General features: G+C 42.3%; 17 non-coding genes across 17 annotated transcripts; all 17 read left to right on the top strand.

The window, feature by feature from the left end:
• Positions 1-24: 24 nt before the first annotated feature.
• On the top strand, positions 25-97 carry trnak-uuu (transfer RNA lysine (anticodon UUU)). Its single transcript has one exon. It is a non-coding gene; the product is annotated as a tRNA-Lys (tRNA).
• Positions 98-533: 436 nt separating this feature from the next.
• On the top strand, positions 534-606 carry trnak-uuu (transfer RNA lysine (anticodon UUU)). Its single transcript has one exon. It is a non-coding gene; the product is annotated as a tRNA-Lys (tRNA).
• Positions 607-3,072: 2,466 nt separating this feature from the next.
• trnak-uuu (transfer RNA lysine (anticodon UUU)) lies at positions 3,073-3,145 on the top strand. Its single transcript has one exon. It is a non-coding gene; the product is annotated as a tRNA-Lys (tRNA).
• Positions 3,146-4,214: 1,069 nt separating this feature from the next.
• trnak-uuu (transfer RNA lysine (anticodon UUU)) lies at positions 4,215-4,287 on the top strand. Its single transcript has one exon. It is a non-coding gene; the product is annotated as a tRNA-Lys (tRNA).
• A 1,956-nt stretch (positions 4,288-6,243) lies between these two features.
• Positions 6,244-6,316, top strand: trnak-uuu (transfer RNA lysine (anticodon UUU)). Its single transcript has one exon. It is a non-coding gene; the product is annotated as a tRNA-Lys (tRNA).
• A 690-nt stretch (positions 6,317-7,006) lies between these two features.
• Positions 7,007-7,079, top strand: trnak-uuu (transfer RNA lysine (anticodon UUU)). Its single transcript has one exon. It is a non-coding gene; the product is annotated as a tRNA-Lys (tRNA).
• A 436-nt stretch (positions 7,080-7,515) lies between these two features.
• trnak-uuu (transfer RNA lysine (anticodon UUU)) lies at positions 7,516-7,588 on the top strand. The gene has a single exon. It is a non-coding gene; the product is annotated as a tRNA-Lys (tRNA).
• A 437-nt stretch (positions 7,589-8,025) lies between these two features.
• Positions 8,026-8,098, top strand: trnak-uuu (transfer RNA lysine (anticodon UUU)). Its single transcript has one exon. It is a non-coding gene; the product is annotated as a tRNA-Lys (tRNA).
• A 1,711-nt stretch (positions 8,099-9,809) lies between these two features.
• On the top strand, positions 9,810-9,882 carry trnak-uuu (transfer RNA lysine (anticodon UUU)). The gene has a single exon. It is a non-coding gene; the product is annotated as a tRNA-Lys (tRNA).
• Positions 9,883-10,317: 435 nt separating this feature from the next.
• Positions 10,318-10,390, top strand: trnak-uuu (transfer RNA lysine (anticodon UUU)). The gene has a single exon. It is a non-coding gene; the product is annotated as a tRNA-Lys (tRNA).
• A 2,221-nt stretch (positions 10,391-12,611) lies between these two features.
• Positions 12,612-12,684, top strand: trnak-uuu (transfer RNA lysine (anticodon UUU)). The gene has a single exon. It is a non-coding gene; the product is annotated as a tRNA-Lys (tRNA).
• A 435-nt stretch (positions 12,685-13,119) lies between these two features.
• Positions 13,120-13,192, top strand: trnak-uuu (transfer RNA lysine (anticodon UUU)). Its single transcript has one exon. It is a non-coding gene; the product is annotated as a tRNA-Lys (tRNA).
• Positions 13,193-15,413: 2,221 nt separating this feature from the next.
• trnak-uuu (transfer RNA lysine (anticodon UUU)) lies at positions 15,414-15,486 on the top strand. Its single transcript has one exon. It is a non-coding gene; the product is annotated as a tRNA-Lys (tRNA).
• Positions 15,487-15,921: 435 nt separating this feature from the next.
• On the top strand, positions 15,922-15,994 carry trnak-uuu (transfer RNA lysine (anticodon UUU)). The gene has a single exon. It is a non-coding gene; the product is annotated as a tRNA-Lys (tRNA).
• Positions 15,995-17,450: 1,456 nt separating this feature from the next.
• Positions 17,451-17,523, top strand: trnak-uuu (transfer RNA lysine (anticodon UUU)). The gene has a single exon. It is a non-coding gene; the product is annotated as a tRNA-Lys (tRNA).
• Positions 17,524-17,958: 435 nt separating this feature from the next.
• trnak-uuu (transfer RNA lysine (anticodon UUU)) lies at positions 17,959-18,031 on the top strand. Its single transcript has one exon. It is a non-coding gene; the product is annotated as a tRNA-Lys (tRNA).
• Positions 18,032-19,231: 1,200 nt separating this feature from the next.
• trnak-uuu (transfer RNA lysine (anticodon UUU)) lies at positions 19,232-19,304 on the top strand. The gene has a single exon. It is a non-coding gene; the product is annotated as a tRNA-Lys (tRNA).
• Positions 19,305-21,281: the final 1,977 nt, after the last annotated feature.

Genomic DNA, 21,281 nt, shown 5'->3' with positions numbered 1-21,281 from the left:
GCAATAATCAACAGAGTTTTAGAAGCCTGGATAGCTCAGTCGGTAGAGCATCAGACTTTTAATCTGAGGGTCCAGGGTTCAAGTCCCTGTTCAGGCTTGAAGTTTTGTATTGGAGTGACTTTCTGGTGAGATTCCTGACTCTTGCTAATCCTGAGCCGGTTCCAAAAAAAGATGTACCCTTTCAGCTTGTTCCTCTGAGCCTTTTTGGAATTGGGTTTCTCCTCATTCGTCTCATATATTCCTTTAACAAGTGTTGTTTTACAAGATTACCTTTCAATCAAGGTCAAACCTCAGTTGGTAGAGCGTCAAACTTTTAATCTAAGGGTCCAGGGTTCAAGTCCCTCTTCAGGCTTGAAGTTTTGTAGTGAAGTCTCTTTCCAGATAGATTCCTGACTCTTGCTAATCCAAAACCGGTTCCAAGGAAAGCTGTACCTTTTTTGCTCATTCCTCTCAGCCTTTTTGGAATTGGACGAACACATTGAGTTTGTTCCTCTGCCAGAGTCACATTTGCAATAATCAACAGAGCTTTTCAAGCCTGGATAGCTCAGTCGGTAGAGCATCAGACTTTTAATCTGAGGGTCCAGGGTTCAAGTCCCTGTTCAGGCTTGAAGTTTCGTAGTGGAGTGACTTTCTGGTAAGATGCCTGACTCTTGTTTATCCTGAGCCGGTTCCAAAAATAGATGTACCTTTTCAGCTTGTCCCTCTGAGCCTTCTTGGAATTGTGTTTCTCCTCAGTCGTCTCATATATTCCTTTAACAAGTATTGTTTTACAAGATTACCTTTCAATCAAGGTCAAACCTCAGTTGGTAGAGCCTCAGACTTTTAATCTAAGGGTCCGGGGTTCAAGTCCCTGTTCAGGCTTGAAGTTTTGTATTGGAGTGACTTTCTGGTAAAATGCCTGACTCTTGCTAATCCTGAGCCGGTTCCAAAGAAAGCTGTACCTTTTCTGCTCATTCCTCTGAGCCTTTTTGGAATTGGACGAACACATTTAGTTTGTTCTAGTCACTTTCTGGTTAGGTTCCTGATTCTTGCTAATCCAGAGTTTGTTCCAAAAAAAACTGTACTCTTTCAGCTTTTTCCTCTGACCCTTTTTGGAATTGGGTTTCTCCTCAGTCGTCTTATGTATTCCTTTAATAAGTATTGATTTAAAAGATTGCCTTTCAATCAAGGTCAAACCTCAGTTGGTAGAGCCTCAGACTTTTAATCTAAGGGTCCAGGGTTCAAGTCCCTATTCAGGCTCAAAGTTTTGTAGTGGAGTGACTTTCTGGTGAGATGGCTGACTCTTGCTAATCCTGAGCCGGTTCCAAAAAAAGATGTACCTTTTCTGCTTGTTCCTCTGAGCCTTTTTGGAATTGGGTTTCTCCCTAGTCGTCTTATATATTCCTTTAACAAGTATTGTTTTAAAAGATTACCTTTCAATCAAGGTCAAACCTCAGTTGGTAGAGCCTCAGACTTTTAATCTAAGGGTCTAGGGTTCAAATCCCTGTTCAGGCTTGATGTCTTGTAGTGCAGTGACTTTCTGGTGAGATTCCTGACTCTTGCTAATCCTGAGCCGGTTCCAAAGAAAGCTGTACCTTTTCTGCTCATTCCTCTGAGCCTTTTTGGAATTGGACGAACACATTTAGTTTGTTCTAGTCACTTTCTGGTTAGGTTCCTGATTCTTGCTAATCCAGAGTTTGTTCCAAAAAAAATTGTACTCTTTCAGCTTTTTCCTCTGACCCTTTTTGGAATTGGGTTTCTCCTCAGTCGTCTTATGTATTCCTTTAACAAGTATTGATTTAAAAGATTGCCTTTCAATCAAGGTCAAACCTCAGTTGGTAGAGCCTCAGACTTTTAATCTAAGGGTCCAGGGTTCAAGTCCCTATTCAGGCTCAAAGTTTTGTAGTGGAGTGACTTTCTGGTGAGATGGCTGACTCTTGCTAATCCTGAGCCGGTTCCAAAAAAAGATGTACCTTTTCTGCTTGTTCCTCTGAGCCTTTTTGGAATTGGGTTTCTCCCTAGTCGTCTTATATATTCCTTTAACAAGTATTGTTTTAAAAGATTACCTTTCAATCAAGGTCAAACCTCAGTTGGTAGAGCCTCAGACTTTTAATCTAAGGGTCTAGGGTTCAAATCCCTGTTCAGGCTTGATGTCTTGTAGTGCAGTGACTTTCTGGTGAGATTCCTGACTCTTGCTAATCCTGAGCCCGTTCCAAAAAAAGATGTACCTTTTCTGCTTGTTCCTCTGAGCCTTTTTGGAATTGGGTTTCTCCTCAGTTGTCTCATATATTCCTTTAACAAGTGTTGTTTTACAAGATTACCTTTCAATCAAGGTCAAACCTCAGTTGGTAGAGCCTCAGACTTTTATTCTAAGGGTCCAGGGTTCAAGTCCCTATTCAGGCTTGAAGTTTTGTAGTGGAGTGACTTTCTGGTAAGATGCCTGACTCTTGCTAATCCTGAGCGGGTTCCAAAAAAAGATGTACCTTTTCAGCTTGTTCCTCTTAGCCTTCTTGGAATTGGATCTTTCCTCACCACTCTCATACTTTCTTCTAAAAGTATTGTTTTCCAAGATTACGTTTCACTCAAGGTCAAACCTCAGTTGGTAGAGCATCAGACTTTTAATCTCAGGGTCCAGGGTTCAAGTCCCTGTTCAGGCTTGAAGTTTTGTATTGGAGTGACTTTCTGGTGAGATTCCTGACTCTTGCTAATCCTGAGCCGGTTCCAAAAAAAGATGTACCCTTTCAGCTTGTTCCTCTGAGCCTTTTTGGAATTGGGTTTCTCCTCATTCGTCTCATATATTCCTTTAACAAGTGTTGTTTTACAAGATTACCTTTCAATCAAGGTCAAACCTCAGTTGGTAGAGCGTCAAACTTTTAATCTAAGGGTCCAGGGTTCAAGTCCCTCTTCAGGCTTGAAGTTTTGTAGTGAAGTCTCTTTCCAGATAGATTCCTGACTCTTGCTAATCCAAAACCGGTTCCAAGGAAAGCTGTACCTTTTTTGCTCATTCCTCTCAGCCTTTTTGGAATTGGACGAACACATTGAGTTTGTTCCTCTGCCAGAGTCACATTTGCAATAATCAACAGAGCTTTTCAAGCCTGGATAGCTCAGTCGGTAGAGCATCAGACTTTTAATCTGAGGGTCCAGGGTTCAAGTCCCTGTTCAGGCTTGAAGTTTCGTAGTGGAGTGACTTTCTGGTAAGATGCCTGACTCTTGTTTATCCTGAGCCGGTTCCAAAAATAGATGTACCTTTTCAGCTTGTCCCTCTGAGCCTTCTTGGAATTGTGTTTCTCCTCAGTCGTCTCATATATTCCTTTAACAAGTATTGTTTTACAAGATTACCTTTCAATCAAGGTCAAACCTCAGTTGGTAGAGCCTCAGACTTTTAATCTAAGGGTCCAGGGTTCAAGTCCCTGTTCAGGCTTGATGTCTTGTAGTGCAGTGACTTTCTGGTGAGATTCCTGACTCTTGCTAATCCTGAGCCGGTTCCAAAGAAAGCTGTACCTTTTCTGCTCATTCCGCTGAGCCTTTTTGGAATTGGACGAACACATTTAGTTTGTTCCAGTCACTTTCTGGTTAGGTTCCTGATTCTTGCTAATCCAGAGTTGGTTCCAAAAAAAGCTGTACCCTTTCAGCTTGTTCCTCTGAGCCTTTTTGGAATTGGGTTTCGCCTCAGACGTCTCATATTTTCCTTTAACAAGTATTGTTTTCAAAGATTACCTTTCAATCAAGGTCAAACCTCAGTTGGTAGAGCATCAGACTTTTAATCTAAGGGTCCAGGGTTCAAGTCCCTGTTCAGGCTTGATGTCTTGTAGCGCAGTGACTTTCTGGTGAGATTCCTGACTCTTGCTAATCCTGAGCCGGTTCCAAAAAAAGATGTACGTTTTCTGCTTGTTCCTCTGAGCCTTTTTGGAATCGGGTTTCTCCTCAGACGTCTCATATTTTCCTTTAACAAGTATTGTTTTCCAAGATTACCTTTCAACCAAGGTCAAACCTCAGTTGGTAGAGCCTCAGACTTTTAATCTAAGGGTCCAGGGTTCAAGTCCCTATTCAGGCTTGAAGTTTTGTAGTGGAGTGACTTTCTGGTAAGATGCCTGACTCTTGCTAATCCTGAACCGGTTCCAAAAAAAGATGTACCTTTTCTGCTTGTTCCTCTGAGCCTTTTTGGAATTGGACGAACACATTTAGTTTGTTCCTCTGCCAGAGTCACATTTGCAATAATCAACAGAGCTTTAGAAGCCTGGATAGCTCAGTCGGTAGAGCATCAGACTTTTAATCTGAGGGTCCAGGTTTCAAGTCCCTATTCAGGCTTGAAGTTTTGTAGTGGAGTGACTTTCTGGTAAGATGCCTGACTCTTGCTAATCCTGAGCCGGTTCCAAAGAAAGCTGTACCTTTTCTGCTCATTCCTCTGAGCCTTTTTGGAATTGGACGAACACATTTAGTTTGTTCTAGTCACTTTCTGGTTAGGTTCCTGATTCTTGCTAATCCAGAGTTTGTTCCAAAAAAAACTGTACTCTTTCAGCTTTTTCCTCTGACCCTTTTTGGAATTGGGTTTCTCCTCAGTCGTCTTATGTATTCCTTTAATAAGTATTGATTTAAAAGATTGCCTTTCAATCAAGGTCAAACCTCAGTTGGTAGAGCCTCAGACTTTTAATCTAAGGGTCCAGGGTTCAAGTCCCTATTCAGGCTCAAAGTTTTGTAGTGGAGTGACTTTCTGGTGAGATGGCTGACTCTTGCTAATCCTGAGCCGGTTCCAAAAAAAGATGTACCTTTTCTGCTTGTTCCTCTGAGCCTTTTTGGAATTGGGTTTCTCCCTAGTCGTCTTATATATTCCTTTAACAAGTATTGTTTTAAAAGATTACCTTTCAATCAAGGTCAAACCTCAGTTGGTAGAGCCTCAGACTTTTAATCTAAGGGTCTAGGGTTCAAATCCCTGTTCAGGCTTGATGTCTTGTAGTGCAGTGACTTTCTGGTGAGATTCCTGACTCTTGCTAATCCTGAGCCGGTTCCAAAGAAAGCTGTACCTTTTCTGCTCATTCCTCTGAGCCTTTTTGGAATTGGACGAACACATTTAGTTTGTTCTAGTCACTTTCTGGTTAGGTTCCTGATTCTTGCTAATCCAGAGTTTGTTCCAAAAAAAATTGTACTCTTTCAGCTTTTTCCTCTGACCCTTTTTGGAATTGGGTTTCTCCTCAGTCGTCTTATGTATTCCTTTAACAAGTATTGATTTAAAAGATTGCCTTTCAATCAAGGTCAAACCTCAGTTGGTAGAGCCTCAGACTTTTAATCTAAGGGTCCAGGGTTCAAGTCCCTATTCAGGCTCAAAGTTTTGTAGTGGAGTGACTTTCTGGTGAGATGGCTGACTCTTGCTAATCCTGAGCCGGTTCCAAAAAAAGATGTACCTTTTCTGCTTGTTCCTCTGAGCCTTTTTGGAATTGGGTTTCTCCCTAGTCGTCTTATATATTCCTTTAACAAGTATTGTTTTAAAAGATTACCTTTCAATCAAGGTCAAACCTCAGTTGGTAGAGCCTCAGACTTTTAATCTAAGGGTCTAGGGTTCAAATCCCTGTTCAGGCTTGATGTCTTGTAGTGCAGTGACTTTCTGGTGAGATTCCTGACTCTTGCTAATCCTGAGCCCGTTCCAAAAAAAGATGTACCTTTTCTGCTTGTTCCTCTGAGCCTTTTTGGAATTGGGTTTCTCCTCAGTTGTCTCATATATTCCTTTAACAAGTGTTGTTTTACAAGATTACCTTTCAATCAAGGTCAAACCTCAGTTGGTAGAGCCTCAGACTTTTAATCTAAGGGTCCAGGGTTCAAGTCCCTATTCAGGCTTGAAGTTTTGTAGTGGAGTGACTTTCTGGTAAGATGCCTGACTCTTGCTAATCCTGAGCGGGTTCCAAAAAAAGATGTACCTTTTCAGCTTGTTCCTCTTAGCCTTCTTGGAATTGGATCTTTCCTCACCACTCTCATACTTTCTTCTAAAAGTATTGTTTTCCAAGATTACGTTTCACTCAAGGTCAAACCTCAGTTGGTAGAGCCTCAGACTTTTAATCTCAGGGTCCAGGGTTCAAGTCCCTCTTTAGGCTTGAAGTTTTGTAGTGAAGTCACTTTCCGGTGAGATTCCTGACTCTTGCTAATCCTAAACCGGTTCCAAGGAAAGCTGTACCTTTTTTGCTCATTCCTCTGAGCCTTTTTGGAATTGGACGAACACATTGAGTTTGTTCCTCTGCCAGAGTCACATTTGCAATAATCAACAGAGCTTTTCAAGCCTGGATAGCTCAGTCGGTAGAGCCTCAGACTTTTAATCTAAGGGTCCAGGGTTCAAGTCCCTTTTCAGGCTTGAAGTTTTGTAGTGGAGTGACTTTCTGGTAAGATGACTGACTCTTGCTAATCCTGAGCCGGTTCCAAAAATAGATGTACCTTTTCAGCTTGTTCCTCTGAGCCTTCTTGGAATTGGTTTTCTCCTCAGTCGTCTCATATATTCCTTTAATAAGTATTGTTTTACAAGATTACCTTTCAATCAAGGTCAAACCTCAGTTGGTAGAGCCTCAGACTTTTAATCTGAGGGTCCAGGGTTCAAGTCCCTATTCAGGCTTGAAGTTTTGTAGTGGAGTGACTTTCTGGTAAGATGCCTGACTCTTGCTAATCCTGAGCTGGTTCCAAAAATAGATGTACCTTTTCAGCTTGTTCCTCTGAGCCTTCTTGGAATTGGGTTTCTCCTCAGTCGTCTCATATATTCCTTTAACAAGTATTATTTTACAAGAATACCTTTCAATCAAGGTCAAACCTCAGTTGGTAGAGCCTCAGACTTTTAATCTAAGGGTCCAGGTTTCAAGTCCCTATTCAGGCTTGAAGTTTTGTAGTGGAGTGACTTTCTGGTAAGATGCCCGACTCTTAATAATCCTGAACCGGTTCCAAAAAAAGATTAACCTTTTCTGCTCATTCCGCTGAGCCTTTTTGGAATTGGACGAACACATTTAGTTTGTTCCTCTGCCAGAGTCACATTTGCAATAATCAAAAGAATTTTGGAGCCTGGATAGCTCAGTCGGTAGAGCATCAGACTTTTAATCTGAGGGTCCAGGGTTCAAGTCCCTGTTCAGGCTTGAAGTTTTGTAGTGGAGTGACTTTCTGGTGAGATTCCTGACTCTTGCTAATCCTGAGCCGGTTCCAAAAAAAGATGTACCCTTTCAGCTTGTTCCTCTGAGCCTTTTTGGAATTGGGTTTCTCCTCAGTCGTCTCATATATTCCTTTAACAAGTGTTGTTTTACAAGATTACCTTTCAATCAAGGTCAAACCTCAGTTGGTAGAGCCTCAGACTTTTAATCTAAGGGTCCAGGGTTCAAGTCCCTCTTCAGGCTTGAAGTTTTGTAGTGGAGTGACTTTCTGGTAAGATGCCTGACTCTTGCTAATCCTGAACCGGTTCCAAAAAAAGATGTACCTTTTCTGCTTGTTCCTCTGAGCCTTTTTGGAATTGGACGAACACATTTAGTTTGTTCCTCTGCCAGAGTCACATTTGCAATAATCAACAGAGCTTTAGAAGCCTGGATAGCTCAGTCGGTAGAGCATCAGACTTTTAATCTGAGGGTCCAGGGTTCAAGTCCCTGTTCAGGCTTGAAGTTTTGTATTGGAGTGACTTTCTGGTAAAATGCCTGACTCTTGCTAATCCTGAGCCGGTTCCAAAAAAAGCTGTACCTTTTCTGCTTGTTCCTCTGAGCCTTTTTGGAATTGGGTTTCTCCTCAGACTTCTCATATTTTCCTTTAACTTTAGTATTGTTTTCCAAGATTACCTTTCAACCAAGGTCAAACCTCAGTTGGTAGAGCATCAGACTTTTAATCTAAGGGTCCAGGGTTCAAGTCCCTGTTCAGGCTTGATGTCCTGTAGTGCAGTGACTTTCTGGTGAGATTCCTGACTCTTGCTAATCCTGAGCCGGTTCTAAAGAAAGCTGTACCTTTTCTGCTCATTCCTCTGAGCCTTTTTGGAATTGGACGAACACATTTAGTTCGTTCCTCTGCCAGAGTCACATTTGCAATAATCATAAGAATTTTGGAGCCTGGATAGCTCAGTCGGTAGAGCATCAGACTTTTAATCTGAGGGTCCAGGGTTCAAGTCCCTGTTCAGGCTTGAAGTTTTGTAGCGGAGTGACTTTCTGGTGAGATTCCTGACTCTTGCTAATCCTGAGCCGGTTCCAAAAAAAGATGTACCTTTTCTGCTTGTTCCTCTGAGCCTTTTTGGAATTGGGTTTCTCCTCCGACATCTCATATTTTCCTTTAACAAGTATTGTTTTACAAGATTACCTTTCAACCAAAGTCAAACCTCAGTTGGTAGAGCCTCAGACTTTTAATCTCGGGATCCAGGGTTCAAGTCCCTGTTCAGGCTTGATGTCTTGTAGTGCAGTGACTTTCTGGTGAGATTCCCGACTCTTGCCAATCCTGAGCCGGTTCCAAAACAAGCTGTAACTTTTCTGCGTGTTCCTCTGAGATATTTTGGAATTGGGTTTCTCCTCAGACGTCTCATATTTTCCTTTAACAAGTATTGTTTTCCAAGATTACCTTTCAACCAAGGTCAAACCTCAGTTGGTAGAGCATCAGACTTTTAATCTAAGGGTCCAGGGTTCAAGTCCCTGTTCAGGCTTGATGTCTTGTAGAGCAGTGACTTTCTGGTGAGATTCCTGACTCTTGCTAATCCTGAGCCGGTTCCAAAAAAAGATGTACGTTTTCTGCTTGTTCCTCTGAGCCTTTTTGGAATCGGGTTTCTCCTCAGACGTCTCATATTTTCCTTTAACAAGTATTGTTTTCCAAGATTACCTTTCAACCAAGGTCAAACCTCAGTTGGTAGAGCCTCAGACTTTTAATCTCAGGATCCGGGGTTCAAGTCCCTGTTTAGGCTTGAAATTTTGTAGTGGAGTGACTTTCTGGTGAGATTCCCGACTCTTGCCAATCCTGAGCCGGTTCCAAAACAAGCTGTAACTTTTCTGCTTGTTCCTCTGAGCCTTTTTGGAATTGGGTTTCTCCTCAGACGTCTCATATTTTCCTTTAACAAGTATTCTTTTCCAAGATTACCTTTCAACCAAGGTCAAACCTCAGTTGGTAGAGCCTCAGACTTTTAATCGAAGGGTCCAGGATTCAAGTCCCTATTCAGGCTTGAAGTTTTGTAGTGGAGTGACTTTCTGGTAAGATGCCTGACTCTTGCTAATCCTGAGCCGGTTCCAAAAAAAGCTGTACCTTTTCTGCTTGTTCCTCTGAGCCTTTTTGGAATTGGGTTTCTCCTCAGACTTCTCATATTTTCCTTTAACAAGTATTGTTTTCCAAGATTACCTTTCAACCAAGGTCAAACCTCAGTTGGTAGAGCCTCAGACTTTTAATCTAAGGGTCCAGGGTTCAAGTCCCTATTCAGGCTTGAAGTTTTGTAGTGGAGTGACTTTCTGGTAAGATGCCTGACTCTTGCTAATCCTGAGCGGGTTCCAAAAAAAGCTTTACCCTTTCAGCTTGTTCCTCTGAGCCTTTTTGGAATTGGGTTTCCCCTCAGTCGTCTCATATATTCCTTTAACAAGTGTTGTTTTACAAGAATACCTTTCAATCAAGTTCAAACCTCAGTTGGTAGAGCCTCAGACTTTTAATCTAAGGGTCCAGGTTTCAAGTCCCTATTCAGGCTTGAAGTTTTGTAGTGGAGTGACTTTCTGGTAAGATGCCTGACTCTTGCTAATCCTGAACCGGTTCCAAAAAAAGATGTACCTTTTCTGCTTGTTCCTCTGAGCCTTTTTGGAATTGGACGAACACATTTAGTTTGTTCCTCTGCCAGAGTCACATTTGCAATAGTCAACAGAGCTTTAGAAGCCTGGATAGCTCAGTTGGTAGAGCCTCAGACTTTTAATCTGAGGGTCCAGGGTTCAAGTCCCTGTTCAGGCTTGAAGTTTTGTATTGGAGTGACTTTCTGGTAAAATGCCTGACTCTTGCTAATCCTGAGCCGGTTCCAAAAAAAGCTGTACCTTTTCTGCTTGTTCCTCTGAGCCTTTTTGGAATTGGGTTTCTCCTCAGACTTCTCATATTTTCCTTTAACAAGTATTGTTTTCCAAGATTACCTTTCAACCAAGGTCAAACCTCAGTTGGTAGAGCATCAGACTTTTAATCTAAGGGTCCAGGGTTCAAGTCCCTGTTCAGGCTTGATGTCCTGTAGTGCAGTGACTTTCTGGTGAGATTCCTGACTCTTGCTAATCCTGAGCCGGTTCTAAAGAAAGCTGTACCTTTTCTGCTCATTCCTCTGAGCCTTTTTGGAATTGGACGAACACATTTAGTTTGTTCCTCTGCCAGAGTCACATTTGCAATAATCATAAGAATTTTGGAGCCTGGATAGCTCAGTCGGTAGAGCATCAGACTTTTAATCTGAGGGTCCAGGGTTCAAGTCCCTGTTCAGGCTTGAAGTTTTGTAGTGGAGTGACTTTCTGGTGAGATTCCTGACTCTTGCTAATCCTGAGCCGGTTCCAAAAAAAGATGTACCTTTTCTGCTTGTTCCTCTGAGCCTTTTTGGAATTGGGTTTCTCCTCCGACATCTCATATTTTCCTTTAACAAGTATTGTTTTACAAGATTACCTTTCAACCAAGGTCAAACCTCAATTGGTAGAGCCTCAGACTTTTAATCTCAGGATCCAGGGTTCAAGTCCCTGTTCAGGCTTGATGTCTTGTAGTGCAGTGACTTTCTGGTGAGATTCCCGACTCTTGCCAATCCTGAGCCGGTTCCAAAACAAGCTGTAACTTTTCTGCGTGTTCCTCTGAGATATTTTGGAATTGGGTTTCTCCTCAGACGTCTCATATTTTCCTTTAACAAGTATTGTTTTCCAAGATTACCTTTCAACCAAGGTCAAACCTCAGTTGGTAGAGCATCAGACTTTTAATCTAAGGGTCCAGGGTTCAAGTCCCTGTTCAGGCTTGAAGTTTTGTAGTGGAGTGACTTTCTGGTGAGATTTCTGACTCTTGCTAATCCTGAGCCGGTTCCAAAAAAAGATGTACCTTTTCTGCTTGTTCCTCTGAGCCTTTTTGGAATTGGGTTTCTCCTCCGACATCTCATATTTTCCTTTAACAAGTATTGTTTTACAAGATTACCTTTCAACCAAAGTCAAACCTCAGTTGGTAGAGCCTCAGACTTTTAATCTCAGGATCCAGGGTTCAAGTCCCTGTTCAGGCTTGATGTCTTGTAGTGCAGTGACTTTCTGGTGAGATTCCCGACTCTTGCCAATCCTGAGCCGGTTCCAAAACAAGCTGTAACTTTTCTGCGTGTTCCTCTGAGATATTTTGGAATTGGGTTTCTCCTCAGACGTCTCATATTTTCCTTTAACAAGTATTGTTTTCCAAGATTACCTTTCAACCAAGGTCAAACCTCAGTTGGTAGAGCATCAGACTTTTAATCTAAGGGTCCAGGGTTCAAGTCCCTGTTCAGGCTTGATGTCTTGTAGCGCAGTGACTTTCTGGTGAGATTCCTGACTCTTGCTAATCCTGAGCCGGTTCCAAAAAAAGATGTACGTTTTCTGCTTGTTCCTCTGAGCCTTTTTGGAATCGGGTTTCTCCTCAGACGTCTCATATTTTCCTTTAACAAGTATTGTTTTCCAAGATTACCTTTCAACCAAGGTCAAACCTCAGTTGGTAGAGCCTCAGACTTTTAATCTCAGGATCCAGGGTTCAAGTCCCTGTTTAGGCTTGAAATTTTGTAGTGGAGTGACTTTCTGGTGAGATTCCCGACTCTTGCCAATCCTGAGCCGGTTCCAAAACAAGCTGTAACTTTTCTGCTTGTTCCTCTGAGCCTTTTTGGAATTGGGTTTCTCCTCAGACGTCTCATATTTTCCTTTAACAAGTATTCTTTTCCAAGATTACCTTTCAACCAAGGTCAAACCTCAGTTGGTAGAGCCTCAGACTTTTAATCGAAGGGTCCAGGATTCAAGTCCCTATTCAGGCTTGAAGTTTTGTAGTGGAGTGACTTTCTGGTAAGATGCCTGACTCTTGCTAATCCTGAGCCGGTTCCAAAAAAAGCTGTACCTTTTCTGCTTGTTCCTCTGAGCCTTTTTGGAATTGGGTTTCTCCTCAGACTTCTCATATTTTCCTTTAACAAGTATTGTTTTCCAAGATTACCTTTCAACCAAGGTCAAACCTCAGTTGGTAGAGCATCAGACTTTTAATCTAAGGGTCCAGGGTTCAAGTCCCTGTTCAGGCTTGAAGTTTTGTATTGGAGTGACTTTCTGGTAAAATGCCTGACTCTTGCTAATCCTGAGCCGGTTCCAAAAAAAGATGTACCTTTTGTGCTTGTTCCTCTGAGCCTTTTTGGAATTGGGTTTCTCCTCAGTCGTCTCATATATTCCTTTAACAAGTGTTGTTTTACAAGATTACCTTTCAATCAAGGTCAAACCTCAGTTGGTAGAGCCTCAGACTTTTAATCTAAGGGTCCAGGGTTCAAGTCCCTATTCAGGCTTGAAGTTTTGTAGTGGAGTGACTTTCTGGTAAGATGCCTGACTCTTGCTAATCCTGAACCGGTTCCAAAAAAAGATGTACCTTTTCTGCTTGTTCCTCTGAGCCTTTTTGGAATTGGACGAACACATTTAGTTTGTTCCTCTGCCAGAGTCACATTTGCAATAATCAACAGAGCTTTAGAAGCCTGGATAGCTCAGTCGGTAGAGCATCAGACTTTTAATCTGAGGGTCCAGGGTTCAAGTCCCTGTTCAGGCTTGAAGTTTTGTATTGGAGTGACTTTCTGGTAAAATGCCTGACTCTTGCTAATCCTGAGCCGGTTCCAAAAAAAGCTGTACCTTTTCTGCTTGTTCCTCTGAGCCTTTTTGGAATTGGGTTTCTCCTCAGACTTCTCATATTTTCCTTTAACAAGTATTGTTTTCCAAGATTACCTTTCAACCAAGGTCAAACCTCAGTTGGTAGAGCATCAGACTTTTAATCTAAGGGTCCAGGGTTCAAGTCCCTGTTCAGGCTTGATGTCCTGTAGTGCAGTGACTTTCTGGTGAGATTCCTGACTCTTGCTAATCCTGAGCCGGTTCTAAAGAAAGCTGTACCTTTTCTGCTCATTCCTCTGAGCCTTTTTGGAATTGGACGAACACATTTAGTTTGTTCCTCTGCCAGAGTCACATTTGCAATAATCATAAGAATTTTGGAGCCTGGATAGCTCAGTCGGTAGAGCATCAGACTTTTAATCTGAGGGTCCAGGGTTCAAGTCCCTGTTCAGGCTTGAAGTTTTGTAGTGGAGTGACTTTCTGGTGAGATTCCTGACTCTTGCTAATCCTGAGCCGGTTCCAAAAAAAGATGTACCTTTTCTGCTTGTTCCTCTGAGCCTTTTTGGAATTGGGTTTCTCCTCCGACATCTCATATTTTCCTTTAACAAGTATTGTTTTACAAGATTACCTTTCAACCAAGGTCAAACCTCAATTGGTAGAGCCTCAGACTTTTAATCTCAGGATCCAGGGTTCAAGTCCCTGTTCAGGCTTGATGTCTTGTAGTGCAGTGACTTTCTGGTGAGATTCCCGACTCTTGCCAATCCTGAGCCGGTTCCAAAACAAGCTGTAACTTTTCTGCGTGTTCCTCTGAGATATTTTGGAATTGGGTTTCTCCTCAGACGTCTCATATTTTCCTTTAACAAGTATTGTTTTCCAAGATTACCTTTCAACCAAGGTCAAACCTCAGTTGGTAGAGCATCAGACTTTTAATCTAAGGGTCCAGGGTTCAAGTCCCTGTTCAGGCTTGAAGTTTTGTAGTGGAGTGACTTTCTGGTGAGATTCCTGACTCTTGCTAATCCTGAGCCGGTTCCAAAAAAAGATGTACCTTTTCTGCTTGTTCCTCTGAGCCTTTTTGGAATTGGGTTTCTCCTCCGACATCTCATATTTTCCTTTAACAAGTATTGTTTTACAAGATTACCTTTCAACCAAAGTCAAACCTCAGTTGGTAGAGCCTCAGACTTTTAATCTCAGGATCCAGGGTTCAAGTCCCTGTTCAGGCTTGATGTCTTGTAGTGCAGTGACTTTCTGGTGAGATTCCCGACTCTTGCCAATCCTGAGCCGGTTCCAAAACAAGCTGTAACTTTTCTGCGTGTTCCTCTGAGATATTTTGGAATTGGGTTTCTCCTCAGACGTCTCATATTTTCCTTTAACAAGTATTGTTTTCCAAGATTACCTTTCAACCAAGGTCAAACCTCAGTTGGTAGAGCATCAGACTTTTAATCTAAGGGTCCAGGGTTCAAGTCCCTGTTCAGGCTTGATGTCTTGTAGCGCAGTGACTTTCTGGTGAGATTCCTGACTCTTGCTAATCCTGAGCCGGTTCCAAAAAAAGATGTACGTTTTCTGCTTGTTCCTCTGAGCCTTTTTGGAATCGGGTTTCTCCTCAGACGTCTCATATTTTCCTTTAACAAGTATTGTTTTCCAAGATTACCTTTCAACCAAGGTCAAACCTCAGTTGGTAGAGCCTCAGACTTTTAATCTCAGGATCCAGGGTTCAAGTCCCTGTTTAGGCTTGAAATTTTGTAGTGGAGTGACTTTCTGGTGAGATTCCCGACTCTTGCCAATCCTGAGCCGGTTCCAAAACAAGCTGTAACTTTTCTGCTTGTTCCTCTGAGCCTTTTTGGAATTGGGTTTCTCCTCAGACGTCTCATATTTTCCTTTAACAAGTATTCTTTTCCAAGATTACCTTTCAACCAAGGTCAAACCTCAGTTGGTAGAGCCTCAGACTTTTAATCGAAGGGTCCAGGATTCAAGTCCCTATTCAGGCTTGAAGTTTTGTAGTGGAGTGACTTTCTGGTAAGATGCCTGACTCTTGCTAATCCTGAGCCGGTTCCAAAAAAAGCTGTACCTTTTCTGCTTGTTCCTCTGAGCCTTTTTGGAATTGGGTTTCTCCTCAGACTTCTCATATTTTCCTTTAACAAGTATTGTTTTCCAAGATTACCTTTCAACCAAGGTCAAACCTCAGTTGGTAGAGCATCAGACTTTTAATCTAAGGGTCCAGGGTTCAAGTCCCTGTTCAGGCTTGAAGTTTTGTATTGGAGTGACTTTCTGGTAAAATGCCTGACTCTTGCTAATCCTGAGCCGGTTCCAAAAAAAGATGTACCTTTTGTGCTTGTTCCTCTGAGCCTTTTTGGAATTGGGTTTCTCCTCAGTCGTCTCATATATTCCTTTAACAAGTGTTGTTTTACAAGATTACCTTTCAATCAAGGTCAAACCTCAGTTGGTAGAGCCTCAGACTTTTAATCTAAGGGTCCAGGGTTCAAGTCCCTATTCAGGCTTGAAGTTTTGTAGTGGAGTGACTTTCTGGTAAGATGCCTGACTCTTGCTAATCCTGAACCGGTTCCAAAAAAAGATGTACCTTTTCTGCTTGTTCCTCTGAGCCTTTTTGGAATTGGACGAACACATTTAGTTTGTTCCTCTGCCAGAGTCACATTTGCAATAATCAACAGAGCTTTAGAAGCCTGGATAGCTCAGTCGGTAGAGCATCAGACTTTTAATCTGAGGGTCCAGGGTTCAAGTCCCTGTTCAGGCTTGAAGTTTTGTATTGGAGTGACTTTCTGGTAAAATGCCTGACTCTTGCTAATCCTGAGCCGGTTCCAAAAAAAGCTGTACCTTTTCTGCTTGTTCCTCTGAGCCTTTTTGGAATTGGGTTTCTCCTCAGACTTCTCATATTTTCCTTTAACAAGTATTGTTTTCCAAGATTACCTTTCAACCAAGGTCAAACCTCAGTTGGTAGAGCATCAGACTTTTAATCTAAGGGTCCAGGGTTCAAGTCCCTGTTCAGGCTTGATGTCCTGTAGTGCAGTGACTTTCTGGTGAGATTCCTGACTCTTGCTAATCCTGAGCCGGTTCTAAAGAAAGCTGTACCTTTTCTGCTCATTCCTCTGAGCCTTTTTGGAATTGGACGAACACATTTAGTTTGTTCCTCTGCCAGAGTCACATTTGCAATAATCATAAGAATTTTGGAGCCTGGATAGCTCAGTCGGTAGAGCATCAGACTTTTAATCTGAGGGTCCAGGGTTCAAGTCCCTGTTCAGGCTTGAAGTTTTGTAGTGGAGTGACTTTCTGGTGAGATTCCTGACTCTTGCTAATCCTGAGCCGGTTCCAAAAAAAGATGTACCTTTTCTGCTTGTTCCTCTGAGCCTTTTTGGAATTGGGTTTCTCCTCCGACATCTCATATTTTCCTTTAACAAGTATTGTTTTACAAGATTACCTTTCAACCAAGGTCAAACCTCAATTGGTAGAGCCTCAGACTTTTAATCTCAGGATCCAGGGTTCAAGTCCCTGTTCAGGCTTGATGTCTTGTAGTGCAGTGACTTTCTGGTGAGATTCCCGACTCTTGCCAATCCTGAGCCGGTTCCAAAACAAGCTGTAACTTTTCTGCGTGTTCCTCTGAGATATTTTGGAATTGGGTTTCTCCTCAGACGTCTCATATTTTCCTTTAACAAGTATTGTTTTCCAAGATTACCTTTCAACCAAGGTCAAACCTCAGTTGGTAGAGCATCAGACTTTTAATCTAAGGGTCCAGGGTTCAAGTCCCTGTTCAGGCTTGAAGTTTTGTAGTGGAGTGACTTTCTGGTGAGATTCCTGACTCTTGCTAATCCTGAGCCGGTTCCAAAAAAAGATGTACCTTTTCTGCTTGTTCCTCTGAGCCTTTTTGGAATTGGGTTTCTCCTCCGACATCTCATATTTTCCTTTAACAAGTATTGTTTTACAAGATTACCTTTCAACCAAAGTCAAACCTCAGTTGGTAGAGCCTCAGACTTTTAATCTCAGGATCCAGGGTTCAAGTCCCTGTTCAGGCTTGATGTCTTGTAGTGCAGTGACTTTCTGGTGAGATTCCCGACTCTTGCCAATCCTGAGCCGGTTCCAAAACAAGCTGTAACTTTTCTGCGTGTTCCTCTGAGATATTTTGGAATTGGGTTTCTCCTCAGACGTCTCATATTTTCCTTTAACAAGTATTGTTTTCCAAGATTACCTTTCAACCAAGGTCAAACCTCAGTTGGTAGAGCATCAGACTTTTAATCTAAGGGTCCAGGGTTCAAGTCCCTGTTCAGGCTTGATGTCTTGTAGCGCAGTGACTTTCTGGTGAGATTCCTGACTCTTGCTAATCCTGAGCCGGTTCCAAAAAAAGATGTACGTTTTCTGCTTGTTCCTCTGAGCCTTTTTGGAATCGGGTTTCTCCTCAGACGTCTCATATTTTCCTTTAACAAGTATTGTTTTCCAAGATTACCTTTCAACCAAGGTCAAACCTCAGTTGGTAGAGCCTCAGACTTTTAATCTAAGGGTCCAGGGTTCAAGTCCCTATTCAGGCTTGAAGTTTTGTAGTGGAGTGACTTTCTGGTAAGATGCCTGACTCTTGCTAATCCTGAACCGGTTCCAAAAAAAGATGTACCTTTTCTGCTTGTTCCTCTGAGCCTTTTTGGAATTGGACGAACACATTTAGTTTGTTCCTCTGCCAGAGTCACATTTGCAATAATCAACAGAGCTTTAGAAGCCTGGATAGCTCAGTCGGTAGAGCATCAGACTTTTAATCTGAGGGTCCAGGGTTCAAGTCCCTGTTCAGGCTTGAAGTTTTGTATTGGAGTGACTTTCTGGTAAAATGCCTGACTCTTGCTAATCCTGAGCCGGTTCCAAAAAAAGCTGTACCTTTTCTGCTTGTTCCTCTAAGCCTTTTTGGAATTGGGTTTCTCCTCAGACTTCTCATATTTTCCTTTAACAAGTATTGTTTTCCAAGATTACCTTTCAACCAAGGTCAAACCTCAGTTGGTAGAGCATCAGACTTTTAATCTAAGGGTCCAGGGTTCAAGTCCCTGTTCAGGCTTGATGTCCTGTAGTGCAGTGACTTTCTGGTGAGATTCCTGACTCTTGCTAATCCTGAGCCGGTTCTAAAGAAAGCTGTACCTTTTCTGCTCATTCCTCTGAGCCTTTTTGGAATTGGACGAACACATTTAGTTTGTTCCTCTGCCAGAGTCACATTTGCAATAATCATAAGAATTTTGGAGCCTGGATAGCTCAGTCGGTAGAGCATCAGACTTTTAATCTGAGGGTCCAGGGTTCAAGTCCCTGTTCAGGCTTGAAGTTTTGTAGTGGAGTGACTTTCTGGTGAGATTCCTGACTCTTGCTAATCCTGAGCCGGTTCCAAAAAAAGATGTACCTTTTCTGCTTGTTCCTCTGAGCCTTTTTGGAATTGGGTTTCTCCTCCGACATCTCATATTTTCCTTTAACAAGTATTGTTTTACAAGATTACCTTTCAACCAAGGTCAAACCTCAATTGGTAGAGCCTCAGACTTTTAATCTCAGGATCCAGGGTTCAAGTCCCTGTTCAGGCTTGATGTCTTGTAGTGCAGTGACTTTCTGGTGAGATTCCCGACTCTTGCCAATCCTGAGCCGGTTCCAAAACAAGCTGTAACTTTTCTGCGTGTTCCTCTGAGATATTTTGGAATTGGGTTTCTCCTCAGACGTCTCATATTTTCCTTTAACAAGTATTGTTTTCCAAGATTACCTTTCAACCAAGGTCAAACCTCAGTTGGTAGAGCATCAGACTTTTAATCTAAGGGTCCAGGGTTCAAGTCCCTGTTCAGGCTTGAAGTTTTGTAGTGGAGTGACTTTCTGGTGAGATTCCTGACTCTTGCTAATCCTGAGCCGGTTCCAAAAAAAGATGTACCTTTTCTGCTTGTTCCTCTGAGCCTTTTTGGAATTGGGTTTCTCCTCCGACATCTCATATTTTCCTTTAACAAGTATTGTTTTACAAGATTACCTTTCAACCAAAGTCAAACCTCAGTTGGTAGAGCCTCAGACTTTTAATCTCAGGATCCAGGGTTCAAGTCCCTGTTCAGGCTTGATGTCTTGTAGTGCAGTGACTTTCTGGTGAGATTCCTGACTCTTGCCAATCCTGAGCCGGTTCCAAAACAAGCTGTACCTTTTCTGCTTGTTCCTCTGAGCCTTTTTGGAATTGGGTTTCTCCTCCGACATCTCATATTTTCCTTTAACAAGTATTGTTTTACAAGATTACCTTTCAACCAAGGTCAAACCTCAATTGGTAGAGCCTCAGACTTTTAATCTAAGGGTCCAGGGTTCAAGTCCCTGTTCAGGCTTGATGTCCTGTAGTGCAGTGACTTTCTGGTGAGATTCCTGACTCTTGCTAATCCTGAGCCGGTTCTAAAGAAAGCTGTACCTTTTCTGCTCATTCCTCTGAGCCTTTTTGGAATTGGACGAACACATTTAGTTTGTTCCTCTGCCAGAGTCACATTTGCAATAATCATAAGAATTTTGGAGCCTGGATAGCTCAGTCGGTAGAGCATCAGACTTTTAATCTGAGGGTCCAGGGTTCAAGTCCCTGTTCAGGCTTGAAGTTTTGTAGTGGAGTGACTTTCTGGTGAGATTCCTGACTCTTGCTAATCCTGAGCCGGTTCCAAAAAAAGATGTACCTTTTCTGCTTGTTCCTCTGAGCCTTTTTGGAATTGGGTTTCTCCTCCGACATCTCATATTTTCCTTTAACAAGTATTGTTTTACAAGATTACCTTTCAACCAAGGTCAAACCTCAATTGGTAGAGCCTCAGACTTTTAATCTCAGGATCCAGGGTTCAAGTCCCTGTTCAGGCTTGATGTCTTGTAGTGCAGTGACTTTCTGGTGAGATTCCCGACTCTTGCCAATCCTGAGCCGGTTCCAAAACAAGCTGTAACTTTTCTGCATGTTCCTCTGAGATATTTTGGAATTGGGTTTCTCCTCAGACGTCTCATATTTTCCTTTAACAAGTATTGTTTTCCAAGATGACCTTTCAACCAAGGTCAAACCTCAGTTGGTAGAGCATCAGACTTTTAATCTAAGGGTCCAGGGTTCAAGTCCCTGTTCAGGCTTGAAGTTTTGTAGTGGAGTGACTTTCTGGTGAGATTCCTGACTCTTGCTAATCCTGAGCCGGTTCCAAAAAAAGATGTACCTTTTCTGCTTGTTCCTCTGAGCCTTTTTGGAATTGGGTTTCTCCTCCGACATCTCATATTTTCCTTTAACAAGTATTGTTTTACAAGATTACCTTTCAACCAAAGTCAAACCTCAGTTGGTAGAGCCTCAGACTTTTAATCTCAGGATCCAGGGTTCAAGTCCCTGTTCAGGCTTGATGTCTTGTAGTGCAGTGACTTTCTGGTGAGATTCCTGACTCTTGCCAATCCTGAGCCGGTTCCAAAACAAGCTGTACCTTTTCTTCTTGTTCCTCTGAGCCTTTTTGGAATTGGGTTTCTCCTCCGACATCTCATATTTTCCTTTAACAAGTATTGTTTTACAAGATTACCTTTCAACCAAGGTCAAACCTCAATTGGTAGAGCCTCAGACTTTTAATCTCAGGATCCAGGGTTCAAGTCCCTGTTCAGGCTTGATGTCTTGTAGTGCAGTGACTTTCTGGTGAGATTCCTGACTCTTGCCAATCCTGAGCCGGTTCCAAAACAAGCTGTAACTTTTCTGCGTGTTCCTCTGAGATATTTTGGAATTGGGTTTCTCCTCAGACGTCTCATATTTTCCTTTAACAAGTATTGTTTTCCAAGATTACCTTTCAACCAAGGTCAAACCTCAGTTGGTAGAGCATCAGACTTTTAATCTAAGGGTCCAGGGTTCAAGTCCCTGTTCAGGCTTGATGTCTTGTAGCGCAGTGACTTTCTGGTGAGATTCCTGACTCTTGCTAATCCTGAGCCGGTTCCAAAAAAAGATGTACGTTTTCTGCTTGTTCCTCTGAGCCTTTTTGGAATCGGGTTTGTCCTCAGACGTCTCATATTGTCCTTTAACAAGTATTGTTTTCCAAGATTACCTTTCAACCAAGGTCAAACCTCAGTTGGTAGAGCCTCAGACTTTTAATCTCAGGATCCAGGGTTCAAGTCCCTGTTTAGGCTTGAAATTTTGTAGTGGAGTGACTTTCTGGTGAGATTCCCGACTCTTGCCAATCCTGAGCCGGTTCCAAAACAAGCTGTAACTTTTCTGCTTGTTCCTCTGAGCCTTTTTGGAATTGGGTTTCTCCTCAGACGTCTCATATTTTCCTTTAACAAGTATTCTTTTCCAAGATTACCTTTCAACCAAGGTCAAACCTCAGTTGGTAGAGCCTCAGACTTTTAATCGAAGGGTCCAGGATTCAAGTCCCTATTCAGGCTTGAAGTTTTGTAGTGGAGTGACTTTCTGGTAAGATGCCTGACTCTTGCTAATCCTGAGCCGGTTCCAAAAAAAGCTGTACCTTTTCTGCTTGTTCCTCTGAGCCTTTTTGGAATTGGGTTTCTCCTCAGACTTCTCATATTTTCCTTTAACAAGTATTGTTTTCCAAGATTACCTTTCAACCAAGGTCAAAC

Source organism: Gasterosteus aculeatus, chromosome 5 (assembly GCF_964276395.1).
Source record: "Gasterosteus aculeatus chromosome 5, fGasAcu3.hap1.1, whole genome shotgun sequence".
NCBI lineage: Eukaryota > Metazoa > Chordata > Actinopteri > Perciformes > Gasterosteidae > Gasterosteus > Gasterosteus aculeatus.
Note: the sequence above shows the minus strand (reverse complement) of the source record. Positions and strands in the feature narration are given on the sequence as shown.